We start from the raw sequence: 17831 nt of genomic DNA, 5'->3' as shown, positions 1-17831 counted from the left end.
AAGTCAAAAGCAGCCAGGAGACAGGAAAATCCAAGGAATGTCCGTAGTCACTTTGGATGTTTTTATTGCAGCCGCTTTGATACCTGTTTTCTGTGGTGCCAGGAACTCACATCAGTTAAGGGAGCGCTACCTGCCAAGTTCCGAGTGAGGGTTTTACATGCATCATCCTACTTAATTCTCACAACAAATTGCTGAGGTAAGTCATCTTGTCCCATTTTATAGATGGAAAAATGGAGACCTAGGTTTAATATTTCAATGGCTTTCTCAGATTTATCAATGAACGGAGCTGGTGTTAACACTCACAGCAGTTTGCCCCGAACCTACTTGTCTGGGTACCAGGCTGCTCTTGACAGTGTTGGGCTGCCCGATGAAGCCCTAACAGACGCTTACCCTCTGCACAGCTTCCTTCACCTGACCCCACTCTGATCTGTGGTGGATCCAGGGACTCCCTCTTTGCCTTGTTTGATTCTCTTTGTGTCATTCTGGACTCTCAGCTGCAAGTGACAGAAAGTCGAAGCAAACTGGCCTGAGCACATCAGCGATGAAACTGGCTCATGTACGTGAAAAGTCCGAAGGTGGACTTGGACTTGAGGCATGGCCTCGCTCTGGGGCTCAGAGAGTGTCATTGGGCTCTATATATCCACCCTAGCCCTCTGGGTTCTAGGACTAGCTCTATTCTCAAAGATCGCTCTCCTTTGAGCAGAATCCACAGCCCCCCATCCACCCAAAACAAGCACCCTTCCTTTCTCTCAGTGTCCATGTTCTCCGTATATCAAACTGTGGTGAAAGTTCATATGCCCATTCTGCCATCACTGGGGTTGGCCCCAGATAGCCACTGCAGAATTCTTGCTTTTCACTCAGGAACAACTCATAAACGCTGTATTTTGCCCTGGGGAAAAAACCTCATACTTTAGATATGTAAAGATTCCATAATAGATTCTTTTTGGCATATTTGCACACAGTCTCTGCAAGATGTCTGCAAATTTCATTGGATGCTGTATATCTGCCCCCTCCTTCCACCCAATTAGCATAACAGAACTGTCATTTTTGATGTCTTTTGATTAGAAAGCTCTAATCAAAATGGCATAGGTCACAGCTACAGCTCAGATTTAATACCCAGCCAGGGAACTTCCAAATGCTGCAGGCATGGCCATTAAAAATAATAATAATAATTTTTTTAAGAAAGAATGGAAAACAGGAGAAAAAGCAGGGATGCATTGCCTTAACCGTCTGAGTACCATCCAAAGTTTAAAAACAGACTTTGTAAAAAATCAGAATCGTTTTCTTCAAGTTCATATTGTAGGACAAACCATTAGAATAAATTAGAAAGAGACCCCAGGACAACAACCCTTTGTGTAGGATCTGAGCCCCCCATGAGAAGTTTACCTTTAATGAGATTTTCCCCCTCTGGTCACCTTTAATGAGATTTTCCCCCTTATATTATGGATGGCCATGGACATACATATTTGTTATGATGCAGTCATTCAAATTTAGATTCAAATGCTGTATTTAAAAGATTTTTATTTTTTCCATTACAGTTGGTTTACAGTGTTCTGTTAATTTCTACTATACAGCAAAGTGACCCAATCACATATATATATATACTCTTTTTCTCACCTTATCCTCCATCATGTTCCATCACAAGTGACATGATAGCGTTCCCTGTGCTGCACAATAGGATCTCATTGCTTATCCACTCCAAATGCAATAGTTTGCATCTATTAACCCCAGACTCCCAATCCATCCCCCCACCCCCCACTTGGCAACCACAAGACTGTTCTCCAAGTCCATGAGTTTCTTTTCTGTGGAAAGGTTCAGCAAATGCTATGTTTAAATTATAACAAGAGGGACGGGTTTGTAGTGACATCATTTCAAGGGATTACTAGGTTGCTTTTCCATGGGTGGCTTGGCCCAGGAATGATGGATTGCCATGGATGGATGACACGATTACACTGAGTTGGCACCAACAGATCTCTCTCCTGAGCACCCCAGTGTAATGGGCAGATACTCAGACTGTGCTACTGCAGCTGTGTCTGCTGAAATTGCAGATGAAACTGTCAGCCCTCCCTTCACCAGACCTGGAAGACTCTTTGCTTCTCAGTTTGCCCAGACAACACCTGCACTTCCAACCTTGTAAACCTATGTCCCACCCTGTCCAGGGTGCTGAGAGCTGCAGCTCTTTCTTTTCCATGAACAGGAGACCTCCCTTCACCATGAAGTCGAGGAACCTTAACCTTCAGGACCTCCCATTGACATTGGCAGCTTCCATAGCTCTAGTAAGAGTCTTGCCAAGTGTTCCCCTGGTCTTAGGTTTTTGTAAAATTTGCCAAAGTAGTACATTTGTACTGCCGTTGAAAATACTGCTTCTCTCACTCAGTCACCCAGTCTCTCACATATCTCTGGGGGGATAACACTGGAGGGACCCAGCCATTTTTGGAATCTAGTTAAGGGGAAGGTGAGTGAAGGATACGTTTCATCTGGGTTTATGAAGATATGTTTGTGTGGGTCACATCACATCCATGTATAGTTGTGTTACTTCCAGCCCTCCCAGAGAGGAATGACTTTCTGAAACACTCCTATCACCTGCTGTGCCCACTCTCTCACTGTCTTAGTTCTCAGATACAGAGCTTGGGTCACATGGAAATATGAACATGTCCTTTAGCGCCAGCACCAGATTTATATGAAGGGTGGGGGAGAACTAGCCATCCCATCTGTGGGCATATTTCCAGCGAAAACTCTAATTTGCAAAGATACAGGCACCCCAGTAGTCACTGCAGGACTCTTTACAATAGCCAAGACATGAACACAAACTAAGTGTCCAATGATAGATGAATGAATACAGAAGATGTGGTATATATACACAATGGAATATTACTCAGCCATAAGAAAGAATGAAATAATGCCATTTGCACCAACATGGATGGACCTAGAGATTATCATACTAAGTGAAGTGAGCCAGACAAAGATAAATACATATGATATTGCTTCTATGTGGAATCTAAAATACCATACAAATGAACTTGTTTACAAAACAGAAACAAACTCACAGATGTAGAGAACAGACTTGCAGTTGCCAAGGGGAAGGGGAGGAGCGATGGATTGGGAGTTTGAGATTAGCAGATGCAAACTATTATATATAGGGTGGATAAACAATAAGGACCCACTGGATAGCACAGGGAACTATATTCAATATCCCGTTATAAACTGTAATGGAAAAGAATATGAAAAAATGTATATATATATAACTGAGTCATTTTCATTAACAGCAGAAATTAACACACCGTTGTAAATCAACTCTACTTCAATAAAATAAAAATCTTTTTAAAAGAATGGAAGAGGAGTTCTCATCGTGGCACAGTGGAAACGAATCTGACTAGGAACCATGAGGTTGCGGGTTCGATCCCTGGCCTCACTCAGTGGGTTAAAGATCCAGCATTGCTGTGAGCTGTGGTGTAGATTGAAGACTCAGGTCGGATCTCACCTTGCTGTGGCTCTAGTGTAGGCCGGCAGCTGTATCTCCGATTAGACCCCTAGCCTGAGAACCTCCATATGCCATGGGTGGGGTCCTAAAAAGCAAAAACAAAAAGAATGGAAGAGAAATAAAGTTTGAAATGTATCAAGCCAGAAATAATATATGGGAATTCTTCCAAACATAAGATGGGGAAAATTATCAAGTAGATGATTCATTGCTCACAACACCTAATCGACTAAGTTCTACCTTATCAGGAAAATGTCTGATACTGTCCTATATACAATTACAAAGAAAATCAAATCCCTTTTGTTGTTATTTTTAGTGGGAATTCTGAAAAACAGGATTTAAGAGAATTTCTCTACTTATAGGGTGTATACTTAAAGCAGAGCACAAGCAAGTGTGTTTGTAACAGTTCATATATGATAGAGACAAGAGAAGTTTTCTCAAAGTTGAACACAGTCGTAAAAATTTACATGAAATTACCAATAACAAGTTAGAAAGTTAAAAGAAAACATTTTAAGCATCAAAAACAATTTTAAAAGTTGATTAACGATTCTAGAATCTTCTGGAAGAAAATATTAAATTACCTTTTTTCTCCTCTGTTTAGATTGTAATATCACAAAACTGTTATCAAGTGAAGAGATAAGGAAAGAATTTTCAGACAGGGGATGCTTTTAAAAGAAAAAGATTTTTAAGGAGTTAATAAAACGCATTCAGATACACGGTAATGCAGTTAACAAACGTATTGTTAGTTGTCCCGATCCGTGGGTGGTCAGAGGAGAGCATGAAGCGACGGTGAAGCTTACTTTTGTTTTACTCATGGCTGGTAAGTCTGTTTCTGTGTAAGTTCCCACTCAGAGGGAATGGGATTTGTTCCCGTGCAACTTGAACATTAGTATCAGCCAGGCCAACAAAGGAGGCAGCGTGGGATGACAGCCGACAGTGGATTGGGGTTTAATTTTTGGCTCTACAGGGGACAGAGAGCTCGGACATGTGACTTATCCTTGGAAGTCAGTCTCGTCACCTGTCAAATGACAATTTGGCTGAGATAAGCTAAAAGTTCCTTTCCAGGGCTGTTTCTGATCCTAAGAGCCAAGTGTGGCTAAATCAAGATGTTCAGTGACTTGCCTTAGAGAACACAAGGGAAAGGCTCGTTAATTTTTAATTTGTAAATGACTACTGCTAAGTTGGTGAAACTTGATCATTCCCATAAGTAGGTTACATATCCCTCATATATTATTTGCACTGTTCGATTATTTAATACATCCTTTTCTCATAACAGAGCAAAGGTGAACTGTGGTTCTGCATAAGGAGAATCCAAGGCAATTAAGTTTTATGGTTAAAACTGTACCACCCCCTTCATTTCTATACACTTCCTATTTTTTCCAGCTGTCCTTCCATGTGGGATCCTAGTTTATTGCCACCAAATTCTTAGAGGGTTCACAGAGCAGGGATAAGTATCTCCATTTAACAGATTTGGAAACTGAGAAAGAAAAAGTCTGAATCACCTTTCTATTGGCTCGAGTTGACCAGAGGCAGAAACAACTGGAATACGGCCCCCCAGATGCCCACTCTCCCCCGTGAAGGTCAGTGTGTAGTAATAAGCATCTCGGATGGAGAAGCAGCCTCTCTGGTTATTGACATACTAGTCACAGGCATGTATTGGTCCGAGAATTTCATGACAATGAGAACATGGGTGGCAGTGCAATGTCCAGGCACCATGAGGACAATACTTATCTCACGTTGGGGACAGATCTGGAATTCACTTCATTTCATTTTACTTTGTCTGGCCCTGCTCAAGGCATGCAGAAGTTCCAGGGCCAGAGATTGAACTCACGCCGCAGCAGTGACAATGCTGGATCAAGACCCACAGAGCCATTAGGGGACTCCTGAAATTCATTTTATTTATTTTAAAATGTTTATTCATTTTTAAATTTTTATTGAAATATCATTGATTTACAATGTTGTATTAGTTTCTGGTGTATAGTAAAATGATACAGTTATATTTTTTATAACTTTTTTTTTTGGCTTTTTAGGGCTACATCTGCAGTATATGGAGGTTCCCAGGCTAGGGGTCCAATCTGAGCTACAGCTGCCGGCCTACACCACGGCCACAGCAACTCGGGATCCAAGCCACATCGGCAACCACAGCTCACGGCAACACTGGATCCCTGACCCACTGAGTGAGGCCAGGGATCCAACCCGCGTCCTCATGGATGCTAGTCTGATTCGTTTCCGCTGCATCACAATGGGCATTCTAATTTTTTATAATGTTTTAGATTCTTTTCCATGACAGGTTATTACAGATATTGAGTAGAGTTCCTGAAATTCACTTTAACTATTAGAGGAAATGCAGTTGAGACGAGTCAGTCCCTAAGGCTAGTGGAACATTGACCAGAAGCCCCTGGCAGGCCCAGTGCTCAGCTTCGCGTGCTGGCTGAGCACCCAGCCGCCATCAGATAGCTCAGAGTCTGCAGAACAAGATAGCCCGTCTGCGCTCAGATGGCGGACTGGTGTTGGCTTCTCCCTGACCTGATCTCCACTGGGTGGCCACGATTAGGCAGTTAATTCCTGGCAGAGTTAGAGAGGCAGCACGAAGAGGACACAGGCCCTTCCTGCAACGGTGCAGCTCAGGTGCATGTCCCCGTTCAGGGGCCTCTATTCAAATATTGATGACCAACAGCTTCATCACAAAGGCTGCACAGCCACCCTATCAGTGAAAGGGGAGCTCCCTCTGAAGCAGGCCTGCCCAGACAGGAGTAGAGGGCCTCTCGAGAGCCCAGCCTGGAAGGTAGGCCAGCTCCTGGGTGCTGGAGCAAGAGGCTTTGAAGAGTTCCTTTCGTGGCTCAGTGGTTAACAAACCTGACTAGGATCCATGAGGATGCAGGTTCAAGCCTTGGCCTCGCTCAGGGGGTTAAGGATCTGGCGAGGAGGTGAGCTGTGGTGTAGGTCAAAGATGTGGCTCGGATCTGGCATTGCTATGGCTGTGGTTATGGCAGGCGGCTGTAGCTCCGATTAGACCTCTAGCCTGGGAACCTCCATATGCCACAGGTGTGGCCCTAAAAAGCAAAAAATAAAAGAAGAAGAGGCTTTGAGATGAGTTCAGTGATTGGTTGTCTTGGAATAGTTATCGACTCTTTCTTTATATAGACACATGCATATTTGAAGCTCACATTCTGAGCACATTTTCGACGCGTAGGTGATACAGGGACCTGGCTCTGGGCCTGAGCTTATCGGTGAGCTGAGGCCAGTGGCTGTCAGGCCTGTGTGGAGTGTGTCCAGCCTAACCATCCAATTGCCATCCTCCATGACTCCATCAGGCCCCTGGAGACCCTTGAAGTCATGAATGCAATCAAAATTTCCATCTCGGAGTTCCCGTCGTGGCGCAGTGGTTAACGAATCTGACTAGGAACCATGAGGTTGCGGGTTTGGTCCCTGGCCTTGCTCAGTGGGTTAACGATCCGGCGTTGCCATGAGCTGTGCTGTAGGTTGCAGATGCAGCTTGGATCCCGTGTTGCTGTGGCTCTGGCGTAGGCTGGCGGCTACAGCTCCTATTCGACCCCTAGACTGGGAACCTCCATGTGCCGCGGGATCGGTCCAAAGAAATAGCAAAAAGACAAAAAAAAAAAAAAAAAAAAAAATTTCCATCTCCACTCACAGAAATAAAATCCAAGTGTAAAGTGAGAACTGCAGTATCCAATGGGTGGTTCTGGCTTCTCGGAGTTTTTAATGGAGACAGTTCTTAATGGTTCTATTTCCCACCCACAGACTGCTTTGTAAGGACACTTCCTACCTGACCCTTAATATCTCTGGTAAAATTCTATTTTCTCATGTTCCCTTCACATCTGTGCCATTTCCTGACCTTTGTTCAAGATAATCTACAGCTACCAAGAAGGAAAGAAAGAAATGGAATGGGAAAAGATAATCCATGCTTGATGAATGCTGTCTGAATTCCAGGGTCTGTACTGTGTATATGTCTTTTATTGTCCCCTACAACCTTAAGAAATCTGTATTAGAACCCCCATTTTACAGATGAGCAAACTGAGGCTTTTTTTTTTTTGGCTTTTTAGGGCTGCACCTGTGGCATATGGACGTTCCCAAGTTACGGATCCAATCGGAGCTGTAGCCGCCGGCCTACACCATAGCCACAGCCACAGCCATGCGGGATCCGAGCTGTGTCTGTGACCTACACCACAGCTCACCGCAACGCCAGATCCTGAACCCATTGAGTGAGGCCAGGAATCGAACCTGCATCCTCCTGGATCCTGGTCGGGTTCATTACTGCTGAGCCACAGTGGGAGCTCCAACTGAAGTTCTTATGTTCTACGTGATCCACCCATGTTTATGGAGGGACCAGGGTCTGGCTTGCTCAATCCCTAAGACCCATTCATCTTCAAAGCCCACATCTGTGAGCCACATTGATGACAGCTAACAATTTGTCAACTCCCGGGACTCTTTGGCCCTCAGCAAATGAAATCCATCTGTGTGTGCACGTTTCTTAAATGTTCACAAGTCTGATATCTCACCACAGCAAGGCAGACTCGTAAAATAGTTTATGTGGTAAAACTGCTGATAAAAGCTAAATAGGACCCTAAGAACATCCAGTTAATTATTTTTCTAACTCTTCCTTAATATTGATGGACCTTGGTCACTGTTTCAGTCGCAGCATAAAGAATCTGGGAACTTGGGAGTTCCCGTCGTGGCGCAGTGGTTAACGAATCCGACTAGGAACCATGAGGTTGCGGGTTCGGTCCCTGCCCTTGCTCAGTGGGTTAACGATCCGGCGTTGCCGTGAGCTGTGGTGTAGGTTGCAGACACGGCTTGGATCCTGTGTTGCTGTGGCTCTGGCGTAGGCCGGTGGCTACAGCTCCGATTCGACCCCTAGCCTGGGAACCTCCATATGCCACGGGAGTGGCACAAAGAAATAGCAAAAAAAAAAAAAAAAAAAAAAATTAAAAAAAAAATTAAGAATCTGGGAACTTGGAGTTCCCTTCGTGGCTCAGTGGTTAACGAATCTGACTAGGAACCATGAGGTTGCGGGTTCGGTCCCTGCCCTTGCTCAGTGGGTTGATGATCCGGCGTTGCCGTGAGCTGTGATGTAGGTTGCAGACGCAGCTCGGATCTCGCGTTGCTGTGGCTCTGGCGTAGGCCAGTGGCTACAGCTCTGATTAGACCCCTAGCCTGGGAACCTCCATATGCCGTGGGAGCAGCCCAAGAAAATGGCAAAAAGACCAAAAAAAAAAAAAAAGAACCTGGGAACTTAAATCAAAAACGTGTTCTTCTCCTGGACTGTAAGTTGGTCTTAGTTTTGTCATTTAACTTTGCTGGGCTTTACTTTCCTAATCTGTCCAGTGGGCACAGTAAACTCTGCTGAAGGTATACTGAGATGATATACCTGAAGGCTCCTTGAATCTGTCGTTCAGGTGTATTGGCTTCTAAGAAGTAGAAGCCAGGTGTGAAACAGCTGCATACAGCTGATGCTCACTGGCTTTTCCATGTGTACCGGCCCCGGCTAAGTGCCTGCCAGTCGTCATTTCATTTAATCCTCCCGACACTGTGAGATGAATACTTGTATTATCCCTATTTTACAGATGGGAGAAACCGGCACAGAAAAGAAACTTTTCAAATTACCTAGGTAGAAAGCGGCAGAGTCAGGTAGGATTCCAACCCAGAATGTTATACCGGCCCCCAGTTGGAAGTATGATGAAACGTTATAGCAATACTTAGGTTAATTATCAAAGAATTAACATTTGACTACACTCTCTTGCTGGAAGATTCCAGTTCGAATATGTCCCTGAGGAGGCTGGCACCCTAGGACCCATGAGCCACATTCCAGTTCTTGGGAGTTGCCAACCACGCTCTGCCTATTTTTTCCCTTCAACCAGCATCACCTCTGGCCTTTCTCTCTATTGACTCTCAGGGTTTGTGGTATCTACTCACCCTCTCCCTCCTGCCTGACCCTCCCAAGAAGCCTTCCCAGACCCCAGGATTAGGTTGTTTGCCTTCCATTGACCCTTAAAGTTCCCTGAGCTGCCCTCTGTTCTGGAAGGACCTCAGCTAGTGAGTTTCTGTGCTTCTGTGTCTATTTCCCTGTCATAGGCTCCTCAAGGACTGCCCTGCATTTTGAGTCACCTTTGTATCATCAGCAGTTCCTACTGCCCACATTCAACTTTGTCAAGGTGAGTCTTTAAACACTGTTAGACAGACTGGGAATTTGGGGTTAATAGATGCAAACTATTGCCTTTGGCATGGATAAGCAATGAGATTGCTGTAGAGCACTGGGAACTCTATCTAGTCACTTATGAGGGAGCATGAGAATGTGAGAAAAAAGAGTGTGTATGTGTATGTGTGCCTGGGTCACCTTGCTATGCAGTAGAAAATTGACAGGACACTGTAAACCAGCTAGAATGGGAAAAAATTAAAATCGTTAAATAAAAATACAAATAATTTCCTTAAAAAAATTGTTAGACAGTGGTATCTTGGGATGGATCCTGGAACAGATGAAGGACATTAGAACGGAAAATTAGGTGAAATCCCTATAAAGCCCGTGGTTAGGTGAATAGTATTGTACCCACTTAAATTTCCTGGTTTGAATACATGTAGCCTGGTTATATCAGATGTTAGCATTAGAGGAAGCTGGGTGGAGGTTATATGGGGACTCTTTAAATCACCTCTGCAGCTCTCCTGTAGATCTAAAATGATTGCAAAATGAAAAGTTTAAAAATCAGTCAGTAGATGGCTTTTAGCCTAGGGTTCAAGGTCACCCTTTTGACGTCAGATAGACCTCAGTTAAACTCCTAACTAAACCATTTATGACATATCCTGTATGATCTTAGGCAAAGCAAAGTCACATCCTCCCTCTGAACGCCATTGTTAAGTGGCCTGGACAATGGAACCAATAAATGGTAGTTGGTTCTGTTACAATAGGATGTTCACAATGAGAACGTGTTTTTGCTGTCACAATTTATGAAAAATACGACCTGAACTTTCTCTTTCAAACCTCATCCCACTACACACCTCCCAGCATCCTTACAAACCCTACAATTAAGCCACAAACACTCACCTACCCCACAAATATGTCTGGGTGTTCCGGCCCCTGTTCCCACACTGGATTTATGGCAGGGAATGAAATAGACAAAAACCCCTGCTGCAGACCGTTTCCATTCTAGTGGAGACAGGCAATAAATCAGTAACATTTACAGTGCATTGGTTCTCAAAGTGAATCCCAGAGCCACAGCATCCGCATCCCCTGGCAACTTGTTAAAACGTGCACATTCTCGGGTCCCACCCCAGACCTACGGAATCAGACGCCAGTTGTAACAGTTTCAACAAGTCTCCCAGGTGATTCTGGTTAGTCGTCAGGTTTAAAAAACCACGGATGTAGTGTGACAGTGATAAAATCCATGTTTTAGAGAACCCTAGATCGGGGGATGGGGTGGTAAGCCAGGGTGGGGAGGCGGTTTAAAATGTTAAATAAGGTGATCAGAAAAGGTGACATCTGCTCAAAGACGTGAAGGTGAGGAAGTAGGCCTCCAAGGTATCCAGGGGGAGAGGGTTTTAGGCAGAAGAAATGGCAAATGCAAAGGCACTGAGGCAGAAGCAGACCTAGGGGCCTGTGCAGCCAGAGCAGGTGAGCAAAGGGGGGAGAAAGCCGAAGCGGGGGAGTCATAGGGCTCTAAACTGCACACCTACTGCAAAGAGTTTGGCATTTGTATACTGAATCATGGAGCTTCCAAAGACACTCTACTCTTTTCTGTATAGACTAGAGCCCCCTGCTGCAGCCCAAATCCACCTGCCCTGCCTACCCTTTGTGATGCTAGCCAATCCCTTCTCTTCCTTGGGCTTCCCACGCTGTCAGAAGGAGCCTCTCCCATCCCTAACTTCCACAGGCACTTTGGTTTGTGCCAAGCTGCAGCACCCTTGCTTAAATATAGAGTTTGCCCATCTTTTTCCCTATCGGTTTGTGTCCACCTGAAGTAGGAACTTTGTCTTTTTCCCCTTTTATTCCCACCACCTATCATAGTGTCTGTGCATCTCAAGGCTACATCCATATTTACTGAATTTCTGTTAAGGCATCAGGATGGAAACCAACATATTATGGGCACTTAATAAATATTACAGATGCTGCCAGTGATTTTTCAGTTTCTTCTGCCAGAGGTCATAAGAAAAGGAGCCCATAGATTTATCTTCAAACCGCCAAAGCCTTTTGGATGCAGTTGCAGGATTCATTCAGGGTTTGACTAAAATCAGCAGAGTCACATCTTCTTCCAAGCTGCTTCTATTTGTGCCTGATGGCCCACCTAGTTCTGTGTTGGCTTTAGCTCTGAGTATTGGCAGAGAGTTGCATCAAATTTACTGCTAGCCTTGGACCAAAATGGACCAAGGTGGGTGGAGGCAGGAAAAGAAGATGGGCCCTGGAATCAGCCAGAGCTGGGTTTGAATTCCAGCTCCAACACTCACAGAGGGCTCTTCCCTTCTTTCCTTTCCTTTCTTTTTCTTTCCTTTTCTTTCCCTCTTCTTTTTATGTCCTTCCCTTCCCTTCTCGTTCATTTATTCTTTCTTCTTCTCTTTCTTTTAAAACTACCACGAAGCCCTTTAGCATCTGATGAAACCTATGGGCTTGTTCCAAATCTGAAATTTTCCAATGCATAAAATAAAATGATAAGATTAGAGAAGAAAACATTTTTACTGGAATGTAATTGGAATTGTGGTGAAAGTTATCAGAATGTTTAACAATTAAGTTGTTACAGTAACAGTTTTGCGTCTTCATTAGTACGTGAACGTGCACACAATTTAGAGGCAAATTTGATATGTGCCAACATTTTGACATAATGATAAACACAGAAGAAATTTGGAGCTACCCACCACTGTAATATGATATGAAATTATCTGCCGTTCCTATTTCTGACAGACACAGGTACTGCTATCCTTACAGTGGCTTATGATTTACATTCATGATTGAGAGAAATGCCAAATTTTAATTTGACTCTGATTCTAATTGTTCGAGAGGGAGGAGTTTTTTCCTATCCTTTTTGACTCTGTATACTGTGCAAGACCCGTTCATAGCCCCAGAATATAAGATAAATAGTACTGAGATAAATTACTTTGTCTAAATTTCAGTATCCTTATCTGTAAAGCGATACTTAATAGATGATGGTTATTATTGTTGCTACTGTATTTCATTACAGCAGTGGTAGTAGCTAAAGACTCCCTGGGAACAGTCTGTAATAAACTCTGGGCCACTTCATGGTCCCAGCCAGAGCCAGCTCTGCAAGTGGGCCCATTTGGCAGTCATCTTTTTCAGTTGAGGATTCCTACTCCCTAAACAGCCTTTATTGGCTTGAAATTTCACCTTTTAAAAAATTTTCTTTAATTTTTGACTGCACCCATGGCATGTGGAAGTTCCCAGGCCAGGAATCGAACCCATGCCACAGCAATGACCCCCGCCACAATGACAATGACGGATCCTTAACGTGGGGTGTCATAGGATGATACCTGGAAATTTCATCTTTAGAGAAATATATATGCCTTTAAGGCTGAAAGACTTGTGACTTCCATAGACTCCTAACCAAAAGTAAGTACTGATGAACTGTCACCCTAAACTCCAGCCATGCCTGCCCCCAGTGCTAATTTAGGGAGTGGGACATTGTATAGCCCTGCAGGAGACGTGGGTGGCTAAGAAAAAAAAAAGGATACATACTTGGGACAGTCTATCCCCAATTCATTCTATTTCCAGAGCATGCTTTACAAAGTCCAAATTCTTTTTTTTTTTTTTTTTTTTTTTTTTTGTCTTTTTGCCTTTTCTAGGGCCACTCCTGCGGCATATGGAGGTTCCCAGGCTAGGGGTCTAATCAGAGCTGTAGCTGTCAGCCTACACCACAGCCACAGCAACGTGGGATCCGAGCCTCATCTGCAACCTACACCACAGCTCACGGCAACAACGGATCCTTAACCCACTGAGCGAGGCCAGGGATCGAACCCGAAACCTTATGGTTCCTAGTCGGATTCGTTAACCACTGCGCCACAGCGGGAACTCCCTACAAAGTCTAAATTCTTGCCAAACAAAATCATAGTCTACAGACCTGGTCTCAAAGAGGATTTTCCTAAAACTCAGCAGTATGTTTAATTATAACTTATATGTGCCTCCATAACCCCCATATTCTAGTTCATTTCCCAGTTAATTTCCATCTTAAAATGGTATCTTTACTACCTTCTAGTAACATTAAATTGGTTTTCGAGCACTTAAGAGAAAGGTATTTCCTTTGGGCCAGCCCACCTGGAATTGCTTTCTTCATGGACCCTGTGATTTTTTTCCAAGCTCTATAGGGCTTCTCAAACTTGGGTGTGCAGCAAAATTATGTGAAGAATCCATTAAAACACCGGCTGCAGGGTCCCTCCCCCAGAGACCTAAGCAGCAGGCCAAAGGGTAGAGCCTGAGAATTTGCATTTCTAACTTGCTCCCAGGTTCCCTACCTCTAAGAGCCCAGTTTCTTTATTATTAAACCAGGACAACAATACTTCTCTTATTGTTTGCTTTTTGTTGTTGTTGTTTGGTTGCGCTGCAGCATGCAGAAGTTCCGGGGCCAGGGATCGAACTCGCGCCACAGCAGCAACCCAAGCTGCTGCAGTGATAATGCCGGATCCTTAACCTGCTGCACCACAAGAGAACTCCAATAAGACCTCCTTTAGAGGGCTGCTGAAAGGCTTAGAAAAAGATAAGATATGTAAATAAAATACTAAGCCCCTAATAGAAATTGAATACATATTCATTCTCATGACAGGGCATTATTGTGGAGAGAAGGATTTCTGGAGAGCAGTCTTGAAGCAGGAATAGAAATTTGCTGAGGATGAAGGGAGTGAGAAATGTTCCCAGCATGGAAAGCAGCGTGCAAAGGCTGGGGAGCATGAAAAAAAAAAAAAAAAATAGCTCACTCAGAAAGCTGCGAGAAGTGACAAAGCAAGTTCTTTGATCATGTATGTATAGGGGGGACCCCTGGCATTCTGTGCTATTCTAAAGGGTTTCAACTTTCTTCCAAAGGAGATGGAAAATTATTGAGGCTGTTTAGAGCTGGCAGTGACACGAAGCAGGTATTGCATAGGCGAGGAGTTATGCGTCCAGGCTGATGACTAAGTTTCTCTCTTGAGTCTATGTGTAGGTGATGGCAATGCAGCTCCCAGAAGTACCCAAAGAAAAGGCTGCCTGGGAGAAGATGATAATGAGCCACACATGGAGTATGTTAAATTCAAGGTAACTCTAAGACACCTGCATGGACATACGAAGGGTAGATATGTGGATCTAGACATTTAAAGACATCTTTTTTTTTTTTTTTTTGGCTTTTTGTCTTTTAGGGCCACACCCACAGCATATGGAGGTTCCCAGACTAGGGGTCGCATCCGAGGTGTAGCCACGGGCCGACGCCACAGCCACAACAACGCAGGATCCGAGCCACATCTGCGACCTACACCACAGCTCACGGCAATGCCAGATCCTTAACCCACTGAGCAAGGCCAGGGATCGAACCCACATCCTCATGGATGCTAGTCAGGTTCGTTAACCTCTGAGCCACAGTGGGAACTCTAAAGAAATCTTGAAACATAGATTGAGAAGACCTCAGCCCTTTGGTGGAAATTAGATCCACACGAATAGATGAAATAGCCCCCGAAGTAGATAGCATGAGGGAAGACTTGAGGATGGAATTCTAGAGAGCAGCAATTTCTCCAGGAGCTCCAGTTGAGGCAAATGACAGTCAGCAGAGCCTGTGTTTCCTCTTCCTCTGTTATCTGCATATAAGCCAACTCTGGTTTCAATGGACATTGAGGTTGGCCTTGGTCAGTGGTACCCAGAACAGCCAATGCAGCACTTAGGTGGTAGAAGCTGCAAGGAAGCATGACCAACGTGGTCCATGGGGGCCATACAGGGAGATGGAAGGAAGGCACAAGCTGAGAATAATAGGAGGTGAATGTGTTCATGAGTACTACCCCCGCCTCATTACCCAGATGCCACGGTCCCCAGAGAAGTGAGTCCGGGAACAGTTGTCCCAGTTGGTCATCCTCTAGAGACGGGTCTCTTCTCCAAGAACTTTTGCATGAGTGAGATCCCGAGATTTGTCAAAGCTCAGGCATCCCCTGCTGGGAGAAAGACATTGGGAACTGAGTCACAAAAATAAATATTACTTCCTTTCCTCTTTCTTAGGACACACGAGATACCCACATGAATCCTGTTTCATGCAGCCAGAGTTACCCTGCACGACTTGGCCAAACCGCTACAAACCAGCAAGATCCTGCATCAGCCCATCAGACCTGAGCACTCACCTTTCCAGCCAGGGGCTTCTGAACAGTCCGAGCCATGGGGCACACTTGCAGAAGCCCCACCCTGCCAGCCCAGGTAGGAGGAAGGTTAGGGAAAGCAGAAATCTAGAAGGGAGTCCAGGTTCTTTTGGGGTAGAACAGAACAGCAGAGGAGCAGCTGGAGAATCCTCGGGGAGAAGGAGACGCTCCCCTTTGGCAGAAGGTCTGCCATTAGACCACCGTCAAGGGTGTCCGGGTGCACCCTCGTCTCCCCTTAAAAAATTCAGTGCTTACAAAAATCCAAGCCTAGGAGTTCCCATTGTGGCACAGCACTAACAAACCTGACTAGTATCCATGAGGATGCAGGTTCAATCCCTGGCCTCACTCAGTGGGTTAAGGATCCTGTGTTGCTGGGAACTGAGGTATAGATTGCGGATGCGGCTTGGAACCAATGTTGCTGTGGTGTAGGGTGACATCTGCAGCTCTGATTAGATTCCTAGCCTGGGAACTTCCATATGCTGTGGGTGCAGCCACAAAAAACAAAAAACAAAACAAAACAAAAAAAAAATCCAAGCATATCAGATAAACTGGGGCCACCTCAAGTGTATTATTCTCTTTTTTCCTCCCTAAGAGTGCATTCCAGTGTGAGTTCATTCTCTCTCCTTTTAGGAAATACAAGGAAAAAAAAGAAAAAATGAGGCACGCCTGCTCGGTGACGGGGTCTGAAGTGTGGACGCTCAGGAGGGGGGCTGGGGCTTGGAGAGGATTGTCCCAGGCGAAGGCAACACAGGATGTGTTTAGTCAGAGGGATCAGAAACACAGGGTACGGATGGAAATCTGATCTCCACAGACCTATCTTTATTATAGCTGGAGGGGGGTGGGGCGGGAGAAGCAACTCTGAAAGCAGCAGCGTGTTAAAACAGAATGATGGCGGGGCCAAAAGCCTCAAACTTTCCGTTCCGCAGTCCATCAGCACCTGCGCCGGCCTGGAGCCCAGGCTCTCAGGTCTTAAGTACCTCCAGCCAAACCACTATTCGCACAGCCTGCACCTGTGAACCTTCTGGAGGGCTTTGTTCCAGTTTGTGATGACGCTGAGGAATGTGGAGGATTATGTCTGGGTCTAAAGAGACTGTGTTCCAAGGCAGTGTCCCATAACAAGAGGAGGGAGAGGAAAGCCATGGCTGGCCATTGGCACCAAAGAGGATGGCAGGGGGCGGTTGGGGGCTTCAGGGGAGTCGCTCCACCCCTTCTTTTCTGAACATCCCTTGGAAGCTCCCCCGGTGGGCCTGACCCCCTGTCTGCCAATCAAAGGCTGAGATTCAAGGCCCAAGCCAAACAGCAAGAAAGGCTTCTTTACCATGTTCTTTTGCAAAGTAGAGACCGCTTGGTGGCAGAGAATTGCTCTCAGAAAGACCCTGTACCACCTGTGATGCGGCTGGAAAGGAACTGTCCTCAGGACCAGATGCCAATTCAACCCTGATGGCCTGGACTAGGCAAAAATGCATGTTGAGAGGGTGGAAAGAGTTGTTTTGTTTGTTTCCTTGTTTGCACAAGCTATTTCCCCAAAGAAAACCTGCACCGGCCACTATATACAAGCCCAGTGGCTGAGGGTGCATCAGAAGCCGGGGGTCCTGGTTCTCTTGCCTGCTGGGCTCCGATGGCCTCTTCTGAGGCTGCCTCCAGGGACATCTCTAGGGACCCCCATGTGCTGCCGTGCTCAGCTGAGAAGCACTGAAAAGATTAGGATCATTAAGTGTCAGCTTGGATTTGCCTTTGAACTGGGCTCCTGGAGCAGAGTGGCTTGGTTTGCTGTAGAGCCTGGCACATTTTAGCTGAGTTGTCAGAGGCAGCCCTCAGCTTCATGGTGGCCTTGGAAGGCCTCTAAGAATGTGCCCTTTAGGGAATCCCCTTTGTGGCTCAACGGGTTAAGAACCCAACTAGTATCCATGAGGATGTGGGGTCCATTCCTGACCTCGCTCAGTGGGTTAAGGATCCAGCATTGCCTTAAGCTGTGGTGTGTGTCACAGATTTGGCTCGGATCTGGTGTGGTCATAGCTGTGGCATAGGCTGG

At 45.2% G+C, this 17831-nt stretch overlaps 1 long non-coding RNA gene across 1 annotated transcript in view; it reads left to right on the top strand.

Moving 5' to 3' along the window:
• The window catches only part of LOC146404180 (uncharacterized), a 59862-nt gene that overhangs the window by 30313 nt on the left and 11718 nt on the right, over nt 1–17831 (top strand). Inside the window, exons 2-5 of the long non-coding RNA XR_014844442.1 lie at nt 72–196; nt 9572–9651; nt 14629–14720; nt 15666–15857. This is a non-coding gene — a long non-coding RNA (uncharacterized LOC146404180). The remainder of the gene's footprint in view (nt 1–71; nt 197–9571; nt 9652–14628; nt 14721–15665; nt 15858–17831) is intronic.

This window comes from Sus scrofa, chromosome 4, assembly GCF_054392235.1.
Source record: "Sus scrofa isolate SSC_HxYL_T2T_F1_AM1 chromosome 4, Sscrofa_HxYL_maternal_Yorkshire_Landrace_v2.0, whole genome shotgun sequence".
Classification (NCBI taxonomy): domain Eukaryota; kingdom Metazoa; phylum Chordata; class Mammalia; order Artiodactyla; family Suidae; genus Sus; species Sus scrofa.
Note: the sequence above shows the minus strand (reverse complement) of the source record. Positions and strands in the feature narration are given on the sequence as shown.